The sequence below is a fragment of the Oncorhynchus nerka genome, linkage group LG19 (assembly GCF_034236695.1).
Source record: "Oncorhynchus nerka isolate Pitt River linkage group LG19, Oner_Uvic_2.0, whole genome shotgun sequence".
Lineage (NCBI taxonomy): Eukaryota > Metazoa > Chordata > Actinopteri > Salmoniformes > Salmonidae > Oncorhynchus > Oncorhynchus nerka.
Genome location: NC_088414.1, coordinates 18,747,107 through 18,774,893, shown reverse-complemented (window position 1 = coordinate 18,774,893; position 27,787 = coordinate 18,747,107). Strand labels below are relative to the sequence as shown.

The 27,787-nt window shown below is 42.9% G+C and overlaps 2 pseudogenes; both read right to left on the bottom strand.

The window, feature by feature from the left end:
- Positions 1–334: 334 nt before the first annotated feature.
- Positions 335–24,334, bottom strand: LOC115101140 (structural maintenance of chromosomes protein 5-like; annotated as a pseudogene).
- On the bottom strand, positions 24,253–26,954 carry LOC115101142 (structural maintenance of chromosomes protein 5-like; annotated as a pseudogene).
- Positions 26,955–27,787: the final 833 nt, after the last annotated feature.

Here is a 27,787-nt window from a genome sequence, read left to right as displayed (position 1 = left end):
GCTCGAAGCTGGAGAGGTTGACAGTATCACTACTTATCTTTGTGAGAGGTATTGATAAGAAGCAGCAGCAAATGGGGATCCTTAATAAATTCAAATACAGACTTAAAAGCAGCACCTCCACAGTTTTGGGGATTTTGCCCCTCTGCATAGTAAAATACCATGGGCCGTGTAGCAAGCCATTGCAATTACGTACCGGTACTTGCAAAGACATTGGAGTCTTAGAGACATTGGTAAATGCATCACCTTCACTGTTGCGACATGTTAAAAGCTTCAACGTGAAAACAGACTAAATTAGCTTATAGCACGTTAAATAAAATGGCCACGGGTTACATGATTCTATATCTCTGTACATCATTTTATTTACATGATACAATTTTGCAGTAATGTTGTGTAACAAGATTAAATGCGCAGTACATAAATAATGGTTTGTACAAACTTGCATAACTAAAAAAAAGGGTTAAAAATATTAAAAACATAGATATTAAAGTGAAATCTCACAGCAGGACCAAATAAAACAGAAAAACTAAAAGAATCTAAATCAAGAGTGAGTCCACTGGACCAGTTCTGACTACTGAGGAACACAAGCACGCACTTGCATACATACAAACATACACAATACTCATCCACCATCCATCCAAGTCTACTACACTTGTGTTTAATACATAGCATGTGACACGCACTCCACAATATATCAAACATATCAGCACACATACATTAAAAAGAATAACAAAATTAACAAAACAGAAGTGAAACATTCATCAAAAGATTAGTGGACCTAACCCTTCCAACCTCAGCAATCTGGTTAATTTAGGCTTTTTGTCATTGATACAACAACCCATGCAAAACACTCCATATCCTCATAAAAACATGGACACGAGAAGGGAGAAAACAAGAACACAGAATGGGCATCAACACTGTCACATGACCCGAGTGGCTGGATGAGTGAGGTCAAATGACCTGACCTTGATCTCATTGCAGGAAGTCTTCCTCCAATTTCCCATCCACCCGGTCAGAGGCAGCGCCAAGTATCCCCTGCAAATGAGCATCACAGCATCGAACCTAAATACTTCTTTAGGAAATAATCTTTAACAGATACAAGTAAACCTAAGCAATGTTTTTTTTAGTGCAGCACACATTGCCAGAAGAATGAACCAGTGGAGCAGGCTTGTATGACACAATGATATTCGGTTTGATTCAGATGCATCTCTGATGAGAGCCAATAAGGTTGGAATAGAACACATCCATCCAGCCATCGTCCAAGTGCCAGGGGTCTGGTTTCTACTGGATGATAACTTCATAAGCTCCTCCAAGATGTTCTTTAGTTGCCTAATAAATCAAGCTTTTTTTTATGTCACTACTTCACATCTTATCTCACAATAGGGAAATGTGCTTGAGGACCTCCCCTGAACTGAGGCCCCATGCAGCACAGAAACAAACGTGTATGGTAGTACATATAAAACACAGACTCCATGGAGGACACCATGACACGTTATGAGAAGTTGAGCAAAAACAGCTATTCCCAACATAAGCCAGCTGTGACCTGCCACTGCGGGAGTGATCCGGTCGGGGCTGTAACAGTCTCATAGGCTGGTGTCCCCCACTATCCTCAGAAAAATCTCAACACACAGATAGCCAGTTACAAAAGTAGTTAACACATCAGCTCGCCTACTTGACAACAATCAGACTCCCCCATAAACAGTGAGAATTAAGCCAGGTCCAGGCATCACTGGAAAAGCAACATTTCTAGTCTGTAGTATTCTAAAAAAACATTTTTGATCTTTCTCATTTTTCTTTAATCATAAGCACAGACACAAACAGAAAACAAAATAAAAAATGTGATCGTTCATGCATTGCAGGAAACTGGACCCCCCCATACTGTAATTTAAAAAACTAGTCCTTTAGAACGCAGGTCAGCACGAGTCCTTTTTTTAATCCAATCACTCAGTGTTCAAGGTCAAAGTGAGAAAAGGTCTTATATTCTCTGGATCTTATCGGCCACCACCACAGGGTTCTCCTTGCGGATCTTGGCGGCGGCCTCTGCTTTGTAGTCGTATGGGCAGTTGTGCTCGTCTGAGTAACGGTGGAGTCCACAGAACAGGTTCCCACAGCGGCAGTCAAAACCTGGCAGATTAAAAAGGGTACAGGGAGTCACACTAATAGACCTGGCTCATACCAACTCTGTACAGTGTATCACACTCAAATCATAAAAGCACATAAGCCACAGCCTTCTTGAGGTGTAACTGACTGAATAAGCAGTAATGGAATGTTTGTCCTCACCTGTAAGGCCAACCTTCTTGCGGCACATGAAGCACCTGTTCTTCTTCGGTTTGGCGGGTTCAGGTAATTTGGATTCGTCACTCCCGGCAGCGCTGGGAGGGGAAGCGGAGGCGATGGGTTGAGTGACCACTGGAAAAATAGGGGAACGCAAAATAAGACCTCAAAACAGCCCCAGAGAATATTCACAACCACCTCCCATCACAGGCGTGTAACCACTCACAAGTGTGTGCCCCCCCCCCTCCCATGAGGCTCTGAACACCCATATGAGTCAGACACCTACCAGGTTCTGCAAGCTCTGCTTTAGGCGATGCTCCTTCCTCCTCACAGGAAATGCTCATCTCGGTCATCTGTTGGGTAACAGGAAGAGCAGCTGCTGCCCCACTACAGTGAGAGAGAGAAGCTACAAAGTTTTACTCCAAATCGTCCACTGCACACTAGCCATCTCATTCAGATGTAATGATAACAAACGTGGTGCAAGATAAGCGAAAGTCATTTGGTGTGGATTGGTCTTAAAGAATTGTTTCCATGGTTATTTCTAAGTAGCAACTGACACTCACCTGGCAGCTTCCGCATCAGCTTCAGCAGCAGCCGCCGCAGCATTATTCAATGTGGCCTCAATTCTCTGGATGGCAGAGGCCTCCATTGTGGGGCTATTGGAGACACTGCCACCTAAATGAAACAAATTATTGGATTTACTAGGAGAAAAGATCATGACCGCAAACCTGAGTCTTAAGGCATCTACTTCTCGGATAAAAATGAACAAAAACGATTAACAGCTTATGGAGGAATGGCAGATCTTACCCATTGCACTCAGGGGGCTCACTCCTCCATTGTTCTGTCTGGTCAGGTGGTCCTTATAGCAGACAGAGCACATGCCACTGGTCCTGGGGTTTCCAAAGAAACCACAGCCGGTAGCACAAAGCATGGGCGCTTGACTCTGATTGGTCTCCTGTGCCATCTCTGCTGGGTAAATTGCCCTGGACAGAATTAAACAGACATGCTCATTAGAGAGTGAGACGTGTGGGCTACAAACAGTCAGGCAGAATTTCATGTGTCAAAAACAGGCAGACAATGGTTCTCTTATTGGGGGGGCTTATGACATATGGCGACATATGGCGAGCCCCTTTAATATGATTCTAGTACAGTTATTAGCCTATCATTTGCCAAATGTCTAAACATAATCAATTGTTAGTGAGACAAAGCGGTTTACAGTTTTGGTCCAGCCACGCATCAGACAACATTCAGTACCAATAGAAGAAAATGAACCCTTAACAAAGAAGCAATATTATATTCCAGCATTTTAATCTCGTTGGGCTGTCCTGGCATGTGGCCTTGAACTGCTTGCCACCATTCTAAAAGCACTGCCACTTCAACAGTTGAACCTGAATGATCTCACTCACCCTGTATATCAAGGTCAGAGTGGGTCATCAGGAGGAATCAGACAATTATACTTGTGCGCAAACATTCAATAAGTGTAGGAGGCAGTAAATCGCCATCATTGGCTTAATACCAGTTTAAACAACACACTAGGATGACAGTATGCACCCTTTCAGTTTGTTTACTTTAAAATTGATATGTTTTCAACGGTGCTGCTGGTGTGTTCAGACGCAATAATGGGACACAATATCTATGTTTACCACATACGACTGGGAAAAATCCACTTGAACGGCCCCCCAACTGGTAATTATTAGGGTTGTGAAGGAATTCTTTGACACGAAAAAAACAAAAAGGTTTGGTTTTATGGTCCAATACTCTAACCACTAGGCTACCTGGCAAGTAAAGCCACGTGTGTGTGGCCATGTTCGCGGTATTCCTGCCAAATCTGGCTCCTTTGAATAAGATGTCGTGGACAAAAATCGATTGGTCATGGGTTGTAGGTTTTTGGGCTATTTCTAAGTTGCACCGCAGCCACCGTGGCATTTCTCTTAAAATATATACATTTCACTGTGACCTGCTCCAGACCGTCAGGTAGTTCCTGAGTGAGTGGTGGGGAGGGCCAGAGGGGTGCATGTGGGTTGAAAGACCACTACAGTTATTGGCTGAATCACGTGAGCGAGAGGAGAAGAGAGCAGCAGCACACACACACATTGTGACATCTTTTTACCAGTTGTGGGTAGGCTATTTAGATTGTCATTACGGAGACACCTATCCAACCCTTTTTACAGAAAACATTAAAACTCTAGAACTGATGCACATCAAGAAATAATGGAGACAAAGCACTGGAAAATGATTTTGGGCACATGACATAAATCCACTCAGAGGAGGTTTAAAATGCATTCTAATGTTGACTGCTGTCAAACGCAGTGATTTATGCATGCTCAATTCTTGGAGGTTGCCAAGTGGAGTGGAAATCTGAAATGGAAGTTGTGGAACTCCCTCGTGTGATTCTTTCTTTTTATTGGGGGGGGTCCTAAATGTGGATAATCACATATTTGTCTCTGTTAGCCATCAGGTAGCCCATTAACGTATACGCCCTTGAAATTAGCCGTTGAAATTACAATACCACTGGAGTCAAATCAATTTCTGCCACCTGTATAGCCTACCTGGAGCTGGCAAAACAATTGAATAAATGGTCTATAAATTCAGTTTATTGTTGTTGTAGCCTGGTGATCTTATGAACGCATTAGGTTGATGGTAACAGTAGTCAGACTAGGCTACAGAACCTTGGCTGTTGACAAGCATATTGAGTTAGTCTGTTCATTTTAACTAAGTAAGCTGCTAAATCGTTCAGTTTACATCTAGTCTAGGCTACTGTAGACTGAAATGAGATGTGGGCCTATAGGCTACCTGACTTTATCTAAGCAAACAATGGCATTTAATTAGAATCATAAACCCAGATTTTAGTCTGTGTCCTACGCCTATTGAAATAACAAGTAAATCTCGCAAATGGAGCCGTTTATAACAGTTTAGTCTTAACACCTACCGCATAAGAGAACAATTGCCAGAAAATAGCTTAACATTAGTTTATGTTCATCCAAATGTTTCTTGCTCAGAGATTGAGATTCTCTGTCCAACTTTCATATCTCAAACTCCTGACAGATTTATCTATAGTTATGCACATGCTCAAAGGGGATTTATATACAAATATAAACCTGGTTTGAGCCCTGAATGCAGATTGGCTGAAAACAGTGGCATATCAGACCATATACCACAGGTATATCAAAACAGCACTTATTACTGTTGGTAACCAGTTCATAATAGCAATAAGGCACCCTGGGGGTTTGTGGTATATGGTCAGTATAACAAAGCTAAATGGCTGTATTCAGGCACTCTGCGTTGCGCTTAAGAACAGTCCTTAAAAACTTATTGCGACTAGGGGGAGATATTTTAATTTTTTGGATGAAAAACGTTCCCGTTTTAAACAAGATATTTTGTCACGAAAAGATGCTCGACTATGCATATAATTGACAGCTTTGGATAGAAAACACTCTGACGTTTCCAAAACCGCAAAGATAGTCTGTGTGCAACAGAACTGATGTTACAGGCGAAACCCAGATAAAAATCCAACCAGGAAGTGACGCATTTTTTAAAACCGCCTCATGCCAATGACTCCTTATATGGCTGTGAATGAGCTACGAATGAGCTTACGTTTTTTCTACGTATTCCCCAAGGTGTCTACAGCATTGTGACTTCTTTTACGCATTTCCGTTGAAGAATAGCCGTAAGGGACCATATTTAGCAAGTGGTCACATGGGGTCTCCCGCAGAAAATCTTGCGTAAAATACTGAGGTAGCCATTTTTCCAATCGCTTCTTATGAGAAACCAATTGCCTCGACGGATAGATTATCGAATATATATGTTAAAAACACCTTGAGGATTGATCCTAAACAACGTTTGCCGTGTTTCTGTCGATATTATGGAGCTAATTTGGAAAAAAGTTTGGCGTTGTAGTGGTAGCATTTTCCGGTCGATTTCTCAGCCAAGCATGATGAACAAACGGGAGCTATTTCGCCCACAAAAATAATATTTTTGGGGAAAAAAACGAACATTTGCTATCTAACTGAGAGTGTCCTGAGTGAAAACATCCGAAGTTCTTCAAAGGTAAATGATTTAATTTGGTTGCTTTTCTTATTTTCGTGAAAATGTTGCCTGCTGCCAGCAGAGCCTAGCATAGCATTATGCCATGATAAACTTACACAAATGCTTGTCTAGCGTTATGCTAATTTGTTTGAGGCCATGATTACGCTCCCGGATCCGGGATTGCTAGTCGCAAAAGGTTAACCGAGCTCTGGATAAGAGCGTCTGCTAAATGACTTAAATGTTAAATGTATATTGGCAATATACCATACCTCCTTGTGCCTTATTGATTAATCACAACAATCAAGCGAGTTAGTAAATCGACATCCATTAATGGAAAAGTTTAATAAGGGCAAATTCTTTGCTTGTCACATTCAAATTCCTTTATTACGTCATGTCGCAGCTTGCAATAATTATTTTGAGGAACCCTGAATTTTGCTTCTAATTTCTTTAAAAGTTAATATTCCTTCTTAATTACCTTGATAACGGTATGAAAAAATTGCTCATTGTATAGATATGGCAACTCCTCCCTTGCTGTAAAAATAAATAAAATAGGCTTAGTTATCAGGTCATTTGGGCAGGTTTTGATTGGTCATTGGACAAAAAACATTTGCTTGAACTGGCAACCCTGGACGAAGGGCGTCTCTTCACTATCAGTTGAAGCAGCAGACTCAAAAAAAAAAAAAACTGAGTTGTTACCTACTGGAAACAGATGTCAGTTCAACGTTTAGTTTTGATTTAAGTGAAATTACGATAAAATTCCCTTACATTGATGCAAATCCAATAATTTTCCCATCATAGATTTTTGTTGTAGTAGAATGACGTAGAAACAAAGTTGATTCAAACAGTGTAACAGTGGTGTTACTAGTCTACACGTTCAACGAAAACATAGTACAAAAATAAAGTATTACCTACACCAATTAAAAGTGTTGCAGGGTGGGCCCCATTGAAACTATGCATCAACAAATTCCATGTCAGGTTTTTAAATATCTTAATTGGTATCGGTAATGGGCACAATCTGTCATTGGCATCAAACCAACACTAAGATGATAGGTGTCTGTTAACGTTACACATGGTAGCTCTTTAGAATACTTTGGTTTAAGCAATTATTTGCACTCGCCCTCTTACAATAATGCTGTTACACAAGTTCTCTGAACATTTAAATGAGGCATATCACCTTTTCTGTGACAGATCTTTCAACATCTCATAAATGTCTGTCTTTTCAGTCCAGCGCTCACAAACACAGCCTGATTAAACACATACGTTCCTCAATGAATTAGTCATTGTGATCACAAGAAACTACAGCTTAGTATTGTACCTCACCAGACTGATCAAACAACTCTAAAGCGCCTGCTTGTCATCTCTGTAACCCCTTCAAAATACAGTACCAGTCAAAGGGTGACACCTACTTATTCAACGTGTTCTAAAACACGTTGACGAACTGTACTTTGAAAACAGCCACTGCAGCATTTTTCTAATAGAAATCGCAACTCGCACTTACTCATACTCAACTCTCTATTCGCACATGTAATGCTCGCATTAGAGCTCTGCAAATTGACCACCCGCCAATGTGGCTGGTAAAATAAGCATCCGTAGCTTCCAATACCTAAATCTACTCTCATTTGGCAGGTGTTCATTTTATGCCCTGCCATTTTTAAGTGTTGCCATATATTTTCAAGCAGATTTAAGTTAACACTAACTAGGCCATTCAGGAACATTCAATATCATCTTGGTAAGCAACTCCTGTGTATATTTGCCTTGTGTTTTAGGTTATTGTCCTGCTGAAATGTTGTATGTATGAGTGGTACTCGCTTCATATTCAAGACAAAAAATAAATAAATTCTCCACGTTTTGCAAGCCATTGGAAAACCTCCCTTGGTCATTGTGGTTGAATCTGAAATTCACTGGTCAACTGAGGTACCTTACAGATAATTGTATGTGTGGGGTACAGAGATGTGGTAGTCATTTATAAATCATATTAAACAGTTATTGCACAGTCAGTACATGCAACTTGTGACTTAAGCAAACAACTTATTTAGGCTGGCAAAAGAGGTTGAATGCTTACTCAAAGTGTCCGCTTTTCATTCAAACATATATATAAAAAAAATCCACTTTTATATTATGGGGTAGTGTGTGACATTTTAAATTCAGGCTGTAACCACAAAATGTGGAAAAAGTCAAGGGGTGTGAGTACATGTCCCATTGTGGCGTCTGAGCACACAGGCAGTGACATTGAGGCCATCTCCAGATTGAAGAAGTCAATTTTCTTTCTACTACTTCTTAGTAGGCAAACAAACTGAAAGGGTGCACACTGCCAGCTAGTGTGTTTGAACAGGTATAAAGCAAAGGTTGGAAATGGACTGCCACCTATAGTAATGGAATGTTTGCTCACAAGTATAATTCCTTGATTGCACTCCTGATGACCCATGTGGAATCCTGTAATCCCTCTTCACCCATAGGAAGGCCCACCCAGTTGGCTACTTTAAAATTGTGTGGAAGCACTCAATGGCAATGCCAAAACAGGTTTTATCCATCTAGAGTCCTCTAACTCCCACCACACTGAATCACATGGACAGGGGTATTCACTTTCGCCTGTTACAAGCAAGGTTGACACACTGATCTCAAACAACCTCGCTAGCTAACAGCTCGGCTGACTATATTTAGGCAACCCTGGAAGCCCCACTAAGGTTTGGTTACATCACAAAAAGCCGGCTGGCACAGCATTGGTTGTTTATTTATACAGGAACGAATGTAGGGCGCTTAAAGTTTGACTGAGCAATAGATTACAATCTTTAGCTACATTACCAGCCGATTAAACTCAACTATACAATAGTGTGGGCGGACTGGAGATCCGACGTAACAAAAATAATAACCCACATACTGTATAATGCCGCGTTCAAAACAACTGGGGAAAAACTTTTGAACGGTCATCCAACTCCAGACCTGAAGCTCATCGGCGTCATGAACACGGAATATTTGGGTGTTATTCTGTGCGCTGAAAATCAGTCGTTTGATAGAATGTCGCTCAACTCCATTGTACATTACATTTAAGTCATTTAGCAGACACTCTTATCCAGAGCGACTTACAAATTGGTGCATTCACCTTATGACATCCAGTGGAACAGCCACTTTACAATAGTGCATCTAAATCTTTTAAGGGGGGGGGGGGGGGGGGGAGAGAAGGATTACTTTATCCTATCCTAGGTATTCCTTAAAGAGGTGGGGTTTCAGGTGTCTCCGGAAGGTGGTGATTGACTCCGCTGTCCTGGCGTCGTGAGGGAGTTTGTTCCACCATTGGGGGGCCAGAGCTTTTAAATCGTGGAGTTGGCTAGCTACATACCTACAAGTTGCAAAGCCACATGCATATGTCTTGCATTGATAGGAAATGTGTGTTGCTAGCTAACTGATAAACCAACAGTCATATGATGTTTAGCTATAAATAATATATTACATGAAAATCAACATGAAGGAATATGTGCTGCCTGCCTACTGCCACGACCACCATCCCCCCACGTTAGGGTCCAAGGACAAGTTTACTTTATATCGAAATAACATTTACATTTAAGTCATTTAGCAGACGCTCTTATCCAGAGCGTTAGCCAACTGACAACGTTATATAGACAATAAAACTATAATGCATCTCAACATAATAAATCCACCCAGGCAGACTGGCGAACAAGCTGGAACGAAAGCTCAGGCCAACGATTCAGACATTGCAGCCAGTGGAGGCCTCGACTGCTCTGTAAATCCACTGAGTCATGCTAGCTAACGTTAGCTAGATGTCGGAATGGCAAACGTTAGGTAGCTAACGTACTGTACTAGATATAGCAATAAAGCTACGGCGTTGCTTCCTACCTATACATGACATGATCATATTGCAGTAGCTAACTACTCAATGATCAATAATATATGATTCAACAATATATCCAACGTTAGCTAGCGAAATGTGGTTCTTCGCAAATCACCACTATATCTTACTAGCTAGCGTTAGCACTTTGATATGTCTTTGTTCCTGCCACTCTTCCTGTTTTGACAGTTCAAGATGAACAAATACTTTCGGTACACCAATAACTAGTTACCTACATCTAACGTAGGTTAAATAAAAATGGATGCCCATTTCGACAGACGTTGTTTGCTAGCTACGTTAACCATATAAGATATTCGAGGTTGCCTCGAGATGATCCGCACATCCCTCTCGACAACCATCATCGAACTCCGATGTTTGCCGGTTCAGGTAGTAACGTTAGTTAGCCGGTTCTGTCGTGGTTACAGTAACTCCAATGTCCCTAACGGTTGTTTTCCGCGGTGAAACTGTTCTGACCCCCCCAGTGGAAAAAACTAGATATACGGGACGCTAACTAGCCATTTTCACTTCGTGAACAAAAATAGTAAGTTATCTAGTTAACGACGTTAGGTAGCCAGCAGTTTGCCCTTAATAATTCACCATACATTAAACTGGATAACAATTGCTTATACCTGTATAGTTAAGACATTTTACCTTAACTAGTAAAAGTAAAAACTAGCTGGTTGTAACGTTAGCTTGCTAATACATTTTCGATATCCTTTCACTCACAGTAAACAACTGTTAGTCAGCTAAATGACAGTAACTAACATAGGCTGGCAAATATTTTTTAAAGTCATTTCACTTACCTTTATTATCGGTGTAGTTTTATAGTAGCTTAATTGAATAAGCGGGTTCTTGCTCCGTGGGTCGTTCGGTGTTAGAAAAGCCCTGGCAGACTCTCCGTTCCCCCTTTTTGCGATACTAAGGACTCTGTCGGAGTTGAATCCCTCCAGCTGGTTAGCCTCGCTACTGTTGTCCACCGGTTTTGCGTTTGTTGCCTTAGGAGGAGTGGCAATACACGTCATGGAAGATAGCGACCCGATGGTTGGAAGAGAGGAAAGTAGGGGCATGCACCCCTTTTGGTCGTCGCTAATAGTTTAACACATACAGAACAAGTGTTAGCTACAATGTAACCATTGTGAAGACGGTCAGTGGATGTTTTGGAAATCAGTGAATTTGAGCAGTCAACGCCCCCAAAAAGCATCTGTAATCATTCGTCATCGTTTTTACGTCAATCGTGGCTTGGACACGGTGTAAACAACAAAACAACGGAGTAAACAATGACTGTATATTAGGTAAGTAAATCATGTCGAACTTGAGTAATACCTGGTTTGCGTTACACAATATCATACTAATGTTAGCACTGACTTTAGTAAATAAAATAATATTGGGTAGAGTTTAATTTCGGTAATGGCATTGAACAATCATTTGAAACTACACGTGGAACAATATAAGAACACAAGAAAAAACAAGACAATATAACATATGAGGGTTATCAGGGCCCCAGCCTTTGAGGACCTAAGCGAGAGAACATTTTTGCAGTATTACAGCTCATTTCCTGTAATTCTACCCATTCTGCCACAGGTGGAGTTAAGTTAAGCAAATTTCCTGCAAATCTACACATTTTGACTGGTAAATTAGTGTGTCACAGAGGCTCTCCACACTGCCAAAACGGACACTCTCCTCTGTTCTCATCCTGCTAGATCTATCCGCTACCATGAACCATCAGATTCTCCACCCTTTTAGGACTGGGTGCCTCAGGCTCTGCTAACTCTTGGACTGCATCCTACCTGGTGATGTGGAGAGGATCTGTGTCTGCATCAAGTACTCGCACTACTGGTGTCCCCGAGGGCTCGGTTCTAGGCCCCCTCCCCCTGTCAATACACCAAGTCACTCAGGCTCTGTCATATCCTCACATCAGGGATGGGCAACTTTGATGGGGGTGGGGGCCACAAACAAATCTGAACTCATCACGAGGGGCTGCAATTGCGCACGGGTGTCTGCGTACCCAGATCCATACTCCCAACATTGCAAGCAAAACATGTGGCCCCACTCTTGACAGCAAATAAATAAATACATGTTTTGCAATCTACACATTTTGCCATGGGGTGGAGACAATGTTACAGTTTTAAAGCAAGTTTGCTGCCATTCTACATAGTTTGCCATAGGGTGGAGAGAAATGTTTTAATATATATCTGAGTGAGACAGACTAACAGAATCAATGGGGGCCCCCCGGCAGGCAATTTGACCATAAGTTTAGATAGTTGAGCGGCCAGCTAATTGAACAATTAAAAAAATGCAAAGAACCTTGACGTGACCTTGGACAACACCTTGTCATTCTCTGCAAATATCAAAGCAGTGGCTCCTGCAGGGTCATGCTCTACAACATCCATAGAGTATGACCCTAACTCGCACAGGTCCTAATCCAGGCACTTGTCATCTCCCGTCTGGACTACTGCAACTCGCTGCTGGCTGGGCTCCCTGCTTGTGCCATCAAAGCCCTGCAACTTATCCAGAATGCTGCAGCACGCCTGGTGTTCAACCTTAAGTTCTCCCATGTCACCCCGCTCTTCCGTCCATTCTACTGGCTTCCAGTCGACGTTCACATCCACTACAAGTCATTTACATCATTTACATTTAAGTCATTTAGCAGACGCTCTTATCCAGAGCGACTTACAAATTGGTGCATTCACCTTATGACATCCAGTGGAGCAGCCACTTTACAATAGTGCATCTAAATCTTTTAAGGGGGACCATGGTACTTGCCTACGGAGGAGCAGCCCCTCCCTACCTTCAGGCTATGCTCAAACCCTTACACCCCAACATGCCGTTCTCCCAACTCTGATCTCTTGGCCCTCCCACACCTACAGGATGGCAGCTCCCGCTCAGCTCTATCACTTCTTATCCTGGCACCCCAATGATGGAACTAGCTTGCCCCTGAAGCTAGGACAGCAGTCCCTGCCCACCTCCGGGAAAACATCTGAAACCCTACCTCTTCAAAGAGCATCTTAAAATAATCCCACAGGCCCCCCCCATAGGAGGCTTTTCCAGCTCTTTTGCACTATAATGTGATCAGAGGTGATGAGCGCAACAAAATGACAACATTTTCACTCTGGTTTATAGACAAAAGGTATCCAAGTTTATCAAGAGGCCATTGATACAAATGGGAGGGGGTGAGGGAAAAGCTTGGCGATTTCAGTGTCTGATGTCCTAAGCACTCAGCAAAAACCATTAGCTAACATACTAACATGCATAAATTTTTTTTTATAAAATGTGTCTTTTGCCACGCTGAATTGCTAGATGTCACTGAAATATAAAAATATTCCATTATTAATTTGTTTGTCCCAAAATTGAACAGCGCTTGTGCGGCAGATAGTTTAGCAGTTACAGCTTTGGGACAATAACCGAAAGATTGCTTGTTCAAATCCCCAAGCCAGCAAGGTGGAAAAATACGCTGTTCTGTCCTTGAGCGAGGCAACAGCTGCTCCCCGAGCGCCGATGACGTCAATTAAGGCAGCCCTCCGCACCACTCTGATTTAGGGGGGGGGTCGTGTTAAGTGTGTTATACACTTTTCGGTTTAATGCATAGTTGTGCAACTGACTAGGTATCCCCTTCCCCACTTGCATCTAAACAATTGACAATTAACTTTTCTTAGTCCTACAAATCTGAAAGAAAACATTTATTTGAACAGTGTTTCGAACAGTATATACAAAATATTTATTAATTTGACGAGAGTAAAAAAACAAACAAATAAAATAAAAACAAACAAATAAGTTGAGCAAATGTGTAAGGGGAGCAATGCCAAAATAAACTGTGCATACTTTTTTTCTGTCAAACCCGAAATTAGGGCACGAGATGGCAGAGAGCGTTAACTGGTAATCTGCTCTACCAGTTGCTTAAGAGGGTTCAGCCAGCACTCCTTAGCATGTCAACAGAGAGGGCGAAGGCCTCAGGAAGGAAACATTACTCTCTGTAAGACAACACACTTGAACATGCACTTTGAGGCAAGTACACTAGCACACACAGATTTTCTAGATTGTGTATTTTCAGAGACCAATTTTGCACCTGCTTTTTTATGACGCATTGAAATAACAAAACATATGAAGGAAAAAGATAACGCAGGTTCAAATCAGGTATGGAACTATTTAAAGGCAATTTCACATTTAAGCTTTGTTTTTGTAATCCTCACAACAACAAAAAAAAAAACAGGTCAATCTTGCGCAGGTGCAAAAGCCTAGTAAATCTGACCAATCCAAACACCTCTGATATGTTCTGTCTGTAGGTGTCAAGGGCATTGCTCTTGTCATCCAGCTCTTTCTCCGGGGGGGGGGTTAAATAGTGAGGTAGAATCTATGATCTCAGACACACACGCCAGTGGGGCATACTGCAAAAAAAAAAAATACTTCCTACAATTCCACACATTGCGGTGGGGCAAAGAGGAAAAAGTGCAGTTTTATAGCTAATCTCATGATATTTTACACATTTTCCATGAGGCTGAGGGAAAATGTTGCTGTTTCAAAGCTAATTTCCTGCTATTCTACACATTTTGCCCTGAGGCTGAGAACATTTCTGCGGTTTTACCCCCCTGCGGGGGTGTGTGGTATGCCTGATGCGCGAGCACACTGCATGCTTTGAGGAGCCTTCCAACTTACATTTTCACAGAGGCCAGTGAAGCACTCTGCCCTGGACCTCTCTCCTCATTCAACATGGCATCCATCTCATCCAGAGTGTTGGGCATCTGACTGAAGGCCTACACAACACACATGAAGAAATACACAAATGAATGAATAGAGGAATGAATTTAACCTGGTAGAATGAATGGAATGTGCCAAGGTTACTGTACTGACCGTGTGTAGGTCTGGGGGTACAACACTCTTCCCAGGATCCATGTTACAGATCTCCCTGGCCCTCCTCAGCATGCCCTTACATTTCTCCAATAGACAGGCCTTACACTGCTCCAGCATGGCACACGCTTGCTGCGAGGGGGAGAAGAGGAAACACACACGGTTAGCACTCAGCAAAACATACATTAAATATTGTGTTGTGTAATAGTTTAGTGTGCGCGCGCGCGTGACCTCTAGGACCCTGAGCTCAGCCGAGCCCTCCTTGCAGTCAGTCTCCAGCTTGGTCTTCTCTGCTGTCATGCCCACGGTCTCTAGAGCCATGTACACCTTATCCATACTCAACCTAGCCCTCAGCTGGAGAAGGGAAAAGAGAAGGAGAGAGTTGAATAAAAATAAAGGGTTTTAGTATACGTGTATATAGAGCCTTCAGTATTAACCAGTGACAGTACCTTCATGTGGGCCATGAACTCAGCCACAATGGACACCTTCTGGGAGTGACTGCAGAGATCTGGGCCTTAGTCTCTTCCTCAGCCCCCTGCGCCATCTGCCAAAGACTACACACAGAAGAGTAAATGGTATGTGAGAACAAATACGAAGCTGATTGTCTAAACGTTTACACTGTGTGTGTCTGCCACCCACCTGTCCTGCTTGGTGCTGATCTTCTGTTCCAGCTGTCTCTTTTTGCCCTTCAGCTCAGAGAGCGCCTTCTTCTGGGCCCGCAGCTCGTTGTCACGGCGATCCCGTTTGGCAGCACGTTCCTGCATGGCTATCATCTGTGCATCGATGGCCTGCATGCTCTTCTCAGCTGCCTGGGCATGGCCAAAGGTTACACTTCACTTTCAAGGTGTAATGCTATGCTAAGCATCTGGTTATTACTACATTACTGCAAGTTATCTATGCCAACTAGCATCAGTGTGTCTATGATATAAATGTATTACTATGGCAGGTGTCAAGTAAATCTTAAGAAAGTTCCTTTCCTATGCGAAATGACAAAAGTATACAGACTGCTAATGCACAGTTTACAGCATGTGTTATTTCAAATTCATATTTTTCCTGGCCTCACACTGATCTGCTCCTCCAGATGGCGTTTGTCCTCGGCGTCCACGGCCATGGTGAGGTACTGGGAGGGCCGCACAGCAGAGTTACTGGTGCTGTTCTTGCCTGAGTAGAAGGACTTCTTCAGGGAGTACTTCCTCAGCCGTGTAGAGCACCTTCAGATAAGGCTCCTCAATCACCTGACTAACATATATGGTCAAATGATTGTGGTGAAAGTAGGGATGTGACAAACTGACCAAATTTTTCGTTAAAACGATAACCCCAAAAAATAAAAAATAAATAAATCATACAATTCCACGCCAATTAACAATGCAGAATAATTTCCCTATTATGCATGCATGACTGCTAGGGCTATATTATATCTACCAGACAGGACGCAGCTACAGTAACGTGTCAATAGCAACAATTGATAACTTTTCAGACAAAAATACATCAAAAAAGCTGCATTAAAATCAGAAGCGTCTAACTTCTCAGAATTCTGCTCCGGCATAGAATGTTCTGTATCGTTTCCCTGACAACAAACATTGGGGATTGATGTGCTGCTGTGATTTTTAATGGTAGGGTAGCTAGATGTGTTTTTTTCTACTAAATGTCTTTGTATGTCACAGTATTTAAATGTCTGTGCGCAGGCAGTTTGAGATTATTTGATTGACAGTTCTGGTCGCCTAGTGATGAATGTTAGTCCCGCTTCGTGGCATTCCTTTACAGACAAGTAAAATGCCGGTTCATATGTCTAGAGGTTTCATGCCGATATTTAAAAAGCCTACCCTAACAGACAAACATGCCAGTAGCCTAATGTAATTTCATATGAGACAAAAGCACCCCCACCCACTCAGTAACGAAGAGTAGGCTATTCTATGCTTGTTAGACTGGCCTGAAGATACCTCTGTATCCCGGCAACATCGGTGTCATGAAAAGGCTAGGATATTCTACACGCAACAGACCAAAGAATGAACACACACACTTGCATCATTAGTGAAGAGAAAAAGCAGGCAGGCCAACACGAGGGAGAAAGAATGGAGCAGGGAGAACCATGAGCATACAGTGGGGCAAAAAAGTATTTAGTCAGCCAGCATTTGTGCAAGTTCTCCCACTTAGAAAGATGATGCCTGTAATTACAAAATGAGAAGAAAAAAAATCCAGAAAATCACATTGTATGATTTTTAATTAATATATTTGCAAATTATGGTGGAAAATAAGTATTTGGTCACCTACAAACAAGCAAGATTTCTGGCTCTCACAGACCTGTAACTTCTTCTTTAAGAGGCTCCTCTGTCCTCCACTCGTTACCTGTATTAATGGCACCTGTTTGAACTTGTTATACGTATAAAAGACACCTGTCCACAACCTCAAACAGTCACACTCCAAACTCCACTATGACCAAAACCAAAGAGCTGTCAAAGGACACCAGAAACAAAATTGTAGACCTGCACCAGGCTGGGAAGACTGAATCTGCAATAGGTAAGCAGCTTGGTTTGAAGAAATCAACTGTGGGAGCAATTATTAGGAAATGGAAGACATACAAGACCACTGATAATCTCCCTCGATCTGGGGCACCACGCAAGATCTCACCGCGTGGGGTCAATATGAACACAAGAATGGTGAGCAAAAAACCAGAACCACACAGGGGTACCTAGTGAATGACCTGCAGAGAGCTGGGACCAAAGTAACAAAGCCTACCACCAGGGACTCAAATCCTGCATTGCCAGACATCGTGTTTGGAGGACAAAGAATGCTGAGTTGCATCCAAAGAACACCATACCTACTGTGAAGCATGGGGGTGGAAACATCATGCTTTGGGGCTGTTTTTCTGCAAAGGGACCAGGACGACTGATCCGTGTAAAGGAAATAATTAATGGGGCCATGTATCGTGAGATTTTGAGTGAAAACCTCCTTCCATCAGCAAGGGCATTGAAGATGAAACGTGGCTGGGTCTTTCAGCATGACAATGATCCCAAACACACCGCCCGGGCAGCGAAGGAGTGGCTTCGTAAGAATCATTTCAACTTCGTAAAAGAGGGAAACGTAGCGGTCTTCTGGTCAGACTCCGGAGACGGGCACATCGTGCACCACTCCCCAGTATACTTCTCGCCAATGTCCAGTCTCTTGACAACAAGGTTGATGAAATCCGAGCAAGGGTAGCATTCCAGAGGGACATCAGAGACTAACGTTCTTTGCTTCACGGAAACATGGCTCACTGGAGAGACTCTATCGGAGTCGGTGCAGCCAGCTGGTTTCTCCACGCATCGCGCCGACAGAAACAAACATCTTTCTGGTAAGAAGAGGGGTGGGGGCGTATGCCTTATGGCTAACAAGACGTGGTATGGTCACAAAAGCATACAGGAACTCAAGTCCTTCTGTTCACCTGATTTAGAATTCCTCACAATCAAATGTCGACCGCATTATCTACCAAGGGAATTCTCTTCGATTATAATCACAGCCGTATATATTCCCCCCCAAGCAGACACATCAATGGCTCTGAACTAACTTTATTTGACTCTTTGCAAACTGGAATCCATACATCCTGAGGCTGCATTCATTGTAGCTGGGGATTTTAACAAGGCTAATCTGAAAACAAGACTCCCTAAATTGTATCAGCATATCGATTGCGCAACCAGGGCTGGCAAAACCTTGGATCACTGCTATTCTAACTTCCGCGACGCATATAAGGCCCTGCCCCGCCCTCCTTTCGGAAAAGCTGACCACGACTCCATTTAGTTGATCCACGCCTACAGACAGAAACAAGAAGCTCCCACGCTGAGGTCTGTTCAACGCTGGTCCGACCAATCTGATTCCACACTCCAAGACGGCTTCCATCACGTGGACTGGGATATGTTTCGTATTGCGTCAGACAACAACATTGACGAATACGCTGATTCGGTGTGCGAGGTCATTAGAACGTGCGTTGACGATGTCGTTCCCATAGCAACGATTAAAACATTCAGACACAAGAGGTATGTGGCAGGGTCTACAGTCAATCACGGATTACAAAAAGAAAACCAGCCCCGTCACGGACCAGGATGTCTTGCTCCCAGGCAGACTAAATAACTTTTTTTCCCGCTTTGAGGACAATACAGTGCCACTGACACGGCCTGCAACGAAAACATGCGGCCTCTCCTTCACTGCAGCCGAGGTGAGTAAAACATTTAAACGTGTTAACCCTCGCAAGGCTGCAGGCCCAGACGGCATCCCCAGCCGCGCCCTCAGAGCATGCGCAGACCAGCTGGCTGGTGTGTTTACGGACATATTCAATCAATCCCTATCCTAGTCTGCTGTTCCCACATACTTCAAGAGGGCCACCATTGTTCCTGTTCCCAAGAAAGCTAAGGTAACTGAGCTAAACGACTACCGCCCCGTAGCACTCACTTCCGTCATCATGAAGTGCTTTGAGAGACTAGTCAAGGACCATATCACCTCCACCCTACCTGACACCCTAGGCCCACTCCAATTTGCTTACCGCCCAAATAGGTCCACAGACGATGCAATCTCAACCACACTGCCCTAACTCATCTGGACAAGAGGAATACCTATGTGAGAATGCTGTTCCTCGACTACAGCTCGGCATTTAACACCATAGTACCCTCCAAGCTCGTCATCAAGCTCGAGACCCTGGGTCTCAACCCCGCCCTGTGCAACTGGGTACTGGAATTCCTGACGGGCCGCCCCCAGGTGGTGAGGGTAGGCAACAACATCTCTACCCCGCTGATCCTCAACACTGGGGCCCCACAAGGGTGCGTTCTGAGCCCTCTCCTGTACTCCCTGTTCACCCACGACTGCGTGGCCACGCACGCCTCCAACTCAACCATCAAGTTTGCGGACGACACCACAGTGGTAGGCATGATTACCAACGACGACGAGACTGCCTACAGGGAGGAGGTGAGGGCCCTCAGAGTGTGGTGTCAGGAAAATAACCTCACACTCAACAAAACTAAGGAGATGATTGTGGACTTAAGGAAACAGCAGAGGGAACACCCCCCCCTATCCACATCGATGGAACAGTAGTGGAGAGGGTAGCAAGTTTTAAGTTCCTCGGCATACACATCACAGACAAACTGAACTGGTCCACTCACACAGACAGCATCGTGAAGAAGGCGCAGCAGCGCTTCTTCAACCTCAGGAGGCTGAAGAAATTTGGCTTGTCACCAAAAGCACTCACAAACTTCTACAGATGCACAATCGAGAGCATCCTGGCGGGCTGTATCACCGCCTGGTACGGCAACTGCTCCGCCCACAACCGTAAGGCTCTCCAGAGGGTAGTGAGGTCTGCACAACGCATCACCGGGGGCAAACTACCTGCCCTCCAGGACACCTACACCACCCGATGTTACAGGAAGGCCATAAAGATCATCAAGGACAACAACCACCCGAGCCACTGCCTGTTCACCCCGCTATCATCCAGAAGGCGAGGTCAGTACAGGTGCATCAAAGCTGGGACCGAGAGACTGAAAAACAGCTTCTATCTCAAGGCCATCAGACTGTTAAACTGCTGCCAACACACTGACTCAACTCCAGCCACTTTAATAATGGGAATTGATGGGAAATGTAAAATATATCACTAGCCACTTTAAACAATGCTACCTAATATAATGTTTACATACCCTACATTATTAATCTCATATGTATACACTGTACTCTATATCATCTACTGCATCTTTATGTAATACATGTATCACTAGCCACTTTAACTATGCCACTTTGTTTACATACTCATCTCATATGCATATGTATATACTGTACTCGATACCATCTACTGTATCTTGCCTATGCCGCTCTGTACCATCACTCATTCATATCTGTATGTACATATTCTTTATCCCCTTACACTTGTGTGTATAAGACAGTAGTTTTGGAATTGTTAGTTAGATTACTTGTTGGTTATTACTGCATTGTCGGAACTAGAAGCACAAGCATTTCGCTACACTCGCATTAACATCTGCTAACCATGTGTATGTGACAAATACAATTTGATTTGACTAAATACTTTTTTGCCCCACTGTACATCTTGGTATTCTGCGTCTCACAATGTCTTAGCTCGCATGCTTTGCAGTAGCCTAAAGTTCACCTCTTCCTCTCTGGTTTTACTTACATTACACAACTTTCCCCAGGCCTTTATAGCCTAAAAAAATATATTTTGTTAGGGATTTTCTTAACATTGGGGATCCCAATTTAACAGTCACACTCCTAGTTTGGCGCATCTTATATTCCAGTCTGTTCAGAAATCAAATAAAATATGAAAGTGACATTTGTTGAAATTCCAAATAACTCTCCATCCTCCCAGCCACTCTGGGGTATGGAACGTACCGTCTTGATCATGGCTTTGGTTTGGTCCGTTCCCACGGGAACATTGTGCACTTTGTACTGGTTGCAGAGGTAGCTCATAACCTCTTCTGGAGCATCGAAGAGTTACGCAAAGAACCCGAAACGCCTACAGACAGGAAAAATAAAAAAATGCATCTTTATTATTATTATTATTTTTTAAATCACCTTTATTTAACCAGGTAGGCTAGTTGAGAACAAGTTCTCATTTGCAACTGCAACCTGGCCAAGATAAAGCGTAGCAATTCGACACATACAACAATACAGAGTTACACATGGAATAAACAAAACCACACAGTCAATAATACAGTTGAACAAAAGAAAACAAAAAGTCTATATACAGTGAGTGCAAATGAGGTAAGTTAAGGAAATAAATAGGCCATGGTGGCGAAGTAATTACAATATAGCAATTAAATTATTATATATATATTATTATTATTATTATTATTATATAATAATTATTATTATTAATATTATTATTAAATTATCTTACACATACAAATGGAAGGGTTAGGATTACGGTTGAGGTTAGGTATAGGCTTGATACATTTTACAATCCATATTGGGACAGTATGAGAGGACCACTCACTTCAGGGACTCAATGGGTTGGGAAGGGGGGGTGTGTGGCACAGGACTCCTCAGGAGCAAAGACTGAATTCACCCTCAGGTTCTGGCTGTCACGTACCTGAGGCCAAGGACAAATCCATTAGAACTTTTCCCACTGTATATAGTTCCTTTAACTAGAGCCTATCAAATCAAAATCAAATCAAATTTATTTATATAGCCCTTCGTACTACAGCTGATATCTCAAAGTGCTGTACAGAAACCCAGCCTAAAACCCCAAACAGCAAGCAATGCAGGTGTAGAAGCACGGGCCTGGGCAGGTGGGTCACATGGTCAGTAAACTTTTGACTTTACCAAATTTCCATGACCAACAATTGTATATGTATAAACATATGTATGTATAAAAAAGTAAGCGTAATGTGGTATCGACTCTGGGAGGACGCTCTCTGATCCCATGTACCATCACCTGTCGTTGTGCAAGGCATTTCAGCCCCCACAATGCAGAACACCTGTTAGGTAACTACATAAAACACGTGGTCAACCCTCAGTGAGCTACTGGGTGTCAAGGCTTTTGATCAAGCTCTGCTCAAACACAGAGCCAGTCTATCAAGGTCCGGTTGAGCAGCTCATTTCTAAAAATGTTGTTCGTTAGAGGGGGACTAGAAAAGCCCTGCACACCCAGTAGCTCTCCTGGAGGATGGTTGACCACCCTTGATGTAGAACATTGCAACATTATAACCAAAAACTTTATGCCTTTTGAAATAATTAGCTCACTCAATATATCAAAGATCAAATCTTTGATATAGATACAGCATCTATTGAGTTGCAATGTCCCATACATTGGATGCCCAAACAAACTGGAAGTATCCACATAATTCAAAAAGCTACATCAAATATTTTTTCCTAAAATTACTATTCGCAAATTATAATTTTTATTCACATGATTAGATTCACCACAATAGAACCGAATCCCAACTAATGGCAAAGTGAATTGTTAGTTTTGTCAAAAATAATCGTTTGAATTGTTCATAAAAGTTAATCAACTTCATATGGCCTTTTTTGTGATTGTCGGTGAAAAGTTCTGGGATATGACGAAAACCTTAATACACACTAATAACAGCTAAACAGTTAACAGTTTTGAATTGGCTACCTAGTTATTAGTCTGTTCTCTATAATATTTTATAGGCTAGGCCTATCTGCTGCTACAATGTCTGACTGTCCCGCTTCTCCTTGAGCAACAGCCCACTTGTCTCGAACCCCTACGAGTGACGCTGACATGTCTGTGGTTGCGCGCCAGGATTGGAATGACACTGACGTGTTATCAATTAAATAAAAATAAACATATTTAAAAACTGTGCCTAAATAAATTACATTCATTGAAATGTAATTGTTTGTTACTTTTCCAAACCTTTTAGAATTGTATCATTTTCCAAAACTTTTCCAGGCCTGGAAAACACCATGTAAAAATGTTCATGAACGTACAGGATTTTCAAAAACGTACAAACCTTGCCTTATATCATTGTAGACAGAGCATTTTGATTTTCTTGTATTGGCAGTTGAATTTCTTTATGAATCTATTGCTGACCCTTCTCACCTCTGTCATGAACTTCTCCATGTCCTCTCTCTTCTGGAAGGTGAAGGCCCGCAGGTCATTGAAAGGAATGTGGTTCTCCACGTACTTGGCATTTTTCGGGCTGCGGACACTGATCTGATAGAACAGAACATTTAATTCAACAAAATGCTACTACGGGCTTTCAAATTCTTTTTACATAGTCATACATACTGTTCTTCGAACCAAGTAGTCTTAATTGAAAAAAGACCTCCGTGCTACAGCAAACAAACAAAAGTATGAGGGGTGCTCAACAACGACAATGATACTTCAAAGTATTAGGACATGGCCAGGAAAATAGTATGCTCTCACCACTAGCATCATTGGTTCATAGACGGTGCCACTGAAGAGTTTTTTGTTCTGCCTCAGCCACTTGAGAGCAGCGTAGGTGTCCTTGGAGCGCCCTCTCAGCTTCTCCTCCTTGATCTTCATCATGTCATCCAGACTTCTCAGCCTGTTCTTCAACACTACAGGATGTTTAGCACCAAGTCAAATGGTATGTGTAACACTTCACCATGGTTAAAATGGTGCAGTAAGGCACTGTGCCAAAACTCCTCAGAGCCTGTGCCTCTCTTACGTCTACACTCTCTGTTCAGCTTGTCATTTTCCCTGCGTAGGTCGGCCTTCTCCTCATGGATGTGCTTCAACTCGGCGTTCCCCACGCCGAGCCGCGGCATCACGTCCGATCGGTTGGCCAGGTTAGCCACCTCTGCCCGCAGGTCGTCAATCATCTATCGGGTGTTGCTGATTCGCTTCTGCCGGTCCGCCTCCTCAGTCTGCTTCAGGCTGAATGCCTGCTTGATGTCCTCAATCTAGAGGGATAAGGGAGGATCAAGCATTTGTACATGTATTTTTATGTCATACGTTCTCATTGGTATCAAGAGAGTATAAAAATAAGGCAGAAAAAGAGAAAGAAAACAGCGCCAGACGTCTCTGTGCTTACTGTCCAGGTGGTCCCGTTTCTGTTTACACTTCTGAGAGGCCTCCCTGACGCTGGCCGTCTGGAACACAACAAGGATACATCACCACCAGTCCACGGGCTACACAACACACTGGTTCACAAATGTCTTTGCAGTATCACCCACCAAGTAAATATAACCCATGCTTCTACCCGGGGCCCCGTTTCAAAATTAATCGACCCTGGAACTAAGTGGAATAAATGGACATCCCCATCCAGCCCAGCTACACAGCCCAGGGTGCCTGTCTGACCTTGTCTTTCATTTGGTTCTCGATGGGCCTCAGCTGGCTGACGATGTGCTGGATCTTCTTCAGCATGGGGGCCTGGGACTCCCTCACGGTTTTTAGCTGCTTCTTGGCATCCTCCCTCTCCTTCTTCACACCCTCCAGCTCATTACAGGCGGTCTCAAATTCCTGGAGAGGACAGAAAGGATTGACAAAGATGAACATATTCACATAACATTCATATAAACACACTCACATGCAATTTGTTTTTACATTGAGGATAATCTACCCATGTCCAGTGTCTTATTGCAAGCTATGAATGACTACAGGGTTGTATTCATTAGTGCACAACATAGCAAAATGTTTTGCAACAGAAACAGTTTACATCACGTTGTAGTGTCTGGAGTAAGCGGTTTACGTTGGTGTGCATAATAAATACGTGTGTCAGATGATCTTGCTATTGAAACTCACCACCCAGGGTTTCTTCTTATCCAGCATCTTAATCATGTCCAGGTGCCTCTTCTTCTCATAGTAGCGCCCCACGCCATGCTTGTTCCGTTCCTTCCTCTGCTTGAACTTCTCCAGGGCGCTGGCCTTCTTCCTTGCACACATTCTACCAAAAAACAATACCAGCATACCATTGAACTTGCTCTCCCCTGAGCGGTCAACACCGCAGCAAAAACGTTTTTATAAAAGAAGAAGCAATGAGTCCCCGTTCATCCATAGAGCTAGAGTTAAAACTGTGCTCACCTCCAGTTCTCTCTCTTTGGTGCGGAAGATCTTGAGCTTGCAGTGGAACTCGTACATCTCTGGAGGCCCCACTGACTTCTCTGTGGCCTCTAGCAGCTCAATCTTGGTCATCTTGGCAAATTCACCCACCTTCTCCTGCAAAGTCACAGGGCAGGAGGCAAAGGGTGGTCAGACAATTGGAAGGAGTAGGACGTTAGCATACTTGGATCTGGATCTGTAGAGCCTTCACCTCCTCCACAGCCTTCTGGCTGGAGTGTCTCCCATTCAGCAGCCACACTGACTGGTTATTCTCCACGTGGATCTCTCTGTTGATCACCAGGTTCCCCCCCGGCCTTGTACCTGAAAACACAGGTGGGGTTCCATCCAAGTTATTATACCCACTATTGGAAACATGGGAATCAGTGTGATGGCATTTCTGAATTAATCAATAACAGACTTACAATTTAATCTCAACCGATCCTTTGTTGCACCCATGCCTCACGTACAGTCCAACCTAGTCAGAAAAATACAAGTTATCAATTAAATTCTGTACAATCAAATACAAAACCTAAAACAAATAGAAATTAAGTACAATATAGAGTGCCATACATGCAACAATCCAAAATAATGCTACGGAAAGTTTGAAGCATATCCCAGTTGTAGCTAGCTAACATCAGTAATGTTACACTTGTTAATAAATAGCCAACTACCTTGTCCCCTCTGCCCAGATTGGTAGTCTTTCCTGCTAGACCCAGACATATGGCACAAACAATACTGGACTTCCCGGTTCCATTGGCTCCCACAATCATGTTCGGGTTTGGTCCAGGGTGAACTATGGAGTGGTCGTAGGTTCTGTGTGAAGGAGTGAATTGTGTCAGCTTAATTTAAGTGCAGCAACTTTATCTAATAGTTAGCATATTCAGTTAGTTAACTTTAGGTAGCCTCGGCTACAATACAACAACCTATGTCGGACACAAGCACATTCAGCAACTTTGACGCTTGCTGGCACATTTAGTTAGCTACAAGACTTGGTCATACATAGAATTACCATAATCTTTGACTCGGTTGTTCATGCCAAGTAGGTGTCTCTCTGCAAAACAACAACATCTCTCACAGCTAGCTAAATTACCTAACTAGCTAGATTAGCTTACTTCAAACATTTCACAAGGATAACGTATGCTTGCACACAAGAGACGTAGCTAACGTTAGGTAAATCGCCATCACGTCATTGTGGTTACCTAGCTTGTTTGTTTGTGAGCATTTCAAAGGGGGAGTTGACTCACAGGAAGTTCTGCATTGATGCAAAGTATGGATCCTTCGACAAAACCAGCCATTTTACCATCTCCAACTGGACGTGGGTCAGTTTCAGTACCAGAGGACGAGCTAACTTCATTATTTGATGTTTGTGTGTTCGTTACGTTACTTACTCTTTTCGCCCACAGAAGCCATGTTGTTCTTGAAAATTATAAGACGCCCTAGCAGTCTGTCACTGCGATTCGAGCGCCCTGTGTGGAAGGTTTTGATTGATGATTGGACAAGGTGGATCACGTGTAGTTCATCAACAAAACAACATGCAACACATTCTTCTTCTGTGGGTTTTATGGCGGACTACACCCCAAAAATGTGTATTGCCGCCACCAACTGGACAAGTTGAAACCAAAACAAGGTAAAAAAAAATCGAATCCATACGTGATAGGGAAACTAACTTACTTCACCCAAATAAAAATAGTACATTTACAAAACAAAATTCCTACTTCTCTCTTCTTTCAATACTCCATATCTCCCTTCTCAGGCTCTAGGACCTAAGACGGTGGTACGGCTTGTGATAATATCCATGTTACTCCTTCACCGATAAGTTTTTCAGCCCCAGGAGCCGCTCCTCCTCTTCCACAATGATTTCTTTCTTCCTGGACTTGCTTTCCACCTTGGCAGTGCTATTTATCACCATAGCTATAAAGGCCACAAATTCCACCTTCTTAACCTTTGAAATGGCAGGATCCTGCTGGTGAAAGGCAACCCCTGCAGCCTGCAGTGAAGGCATATCCACCACCATGGACTCTTCATGTGCACCATTCCAACCCTCAACCCTTTTAACAGCTGCTGCATATGATATGCTCTGGATAGCCCTGACTTTGGCCACCTCATTCTCTTTCACCCTTGTGGGGCAATCGAAAGATGTAGCTTCATGGTTCCCACCACAATTGCAACATGTCACATTTATCACTTTTATAACACATACTATGATATTTTCCACAACTTGGACATCTCGGCTTCTCCCTTCTGCAAACACTTGAAACATGACCAAAATCTTTACAATGATCACACTGTATTGGTCTTAGGATAAATGA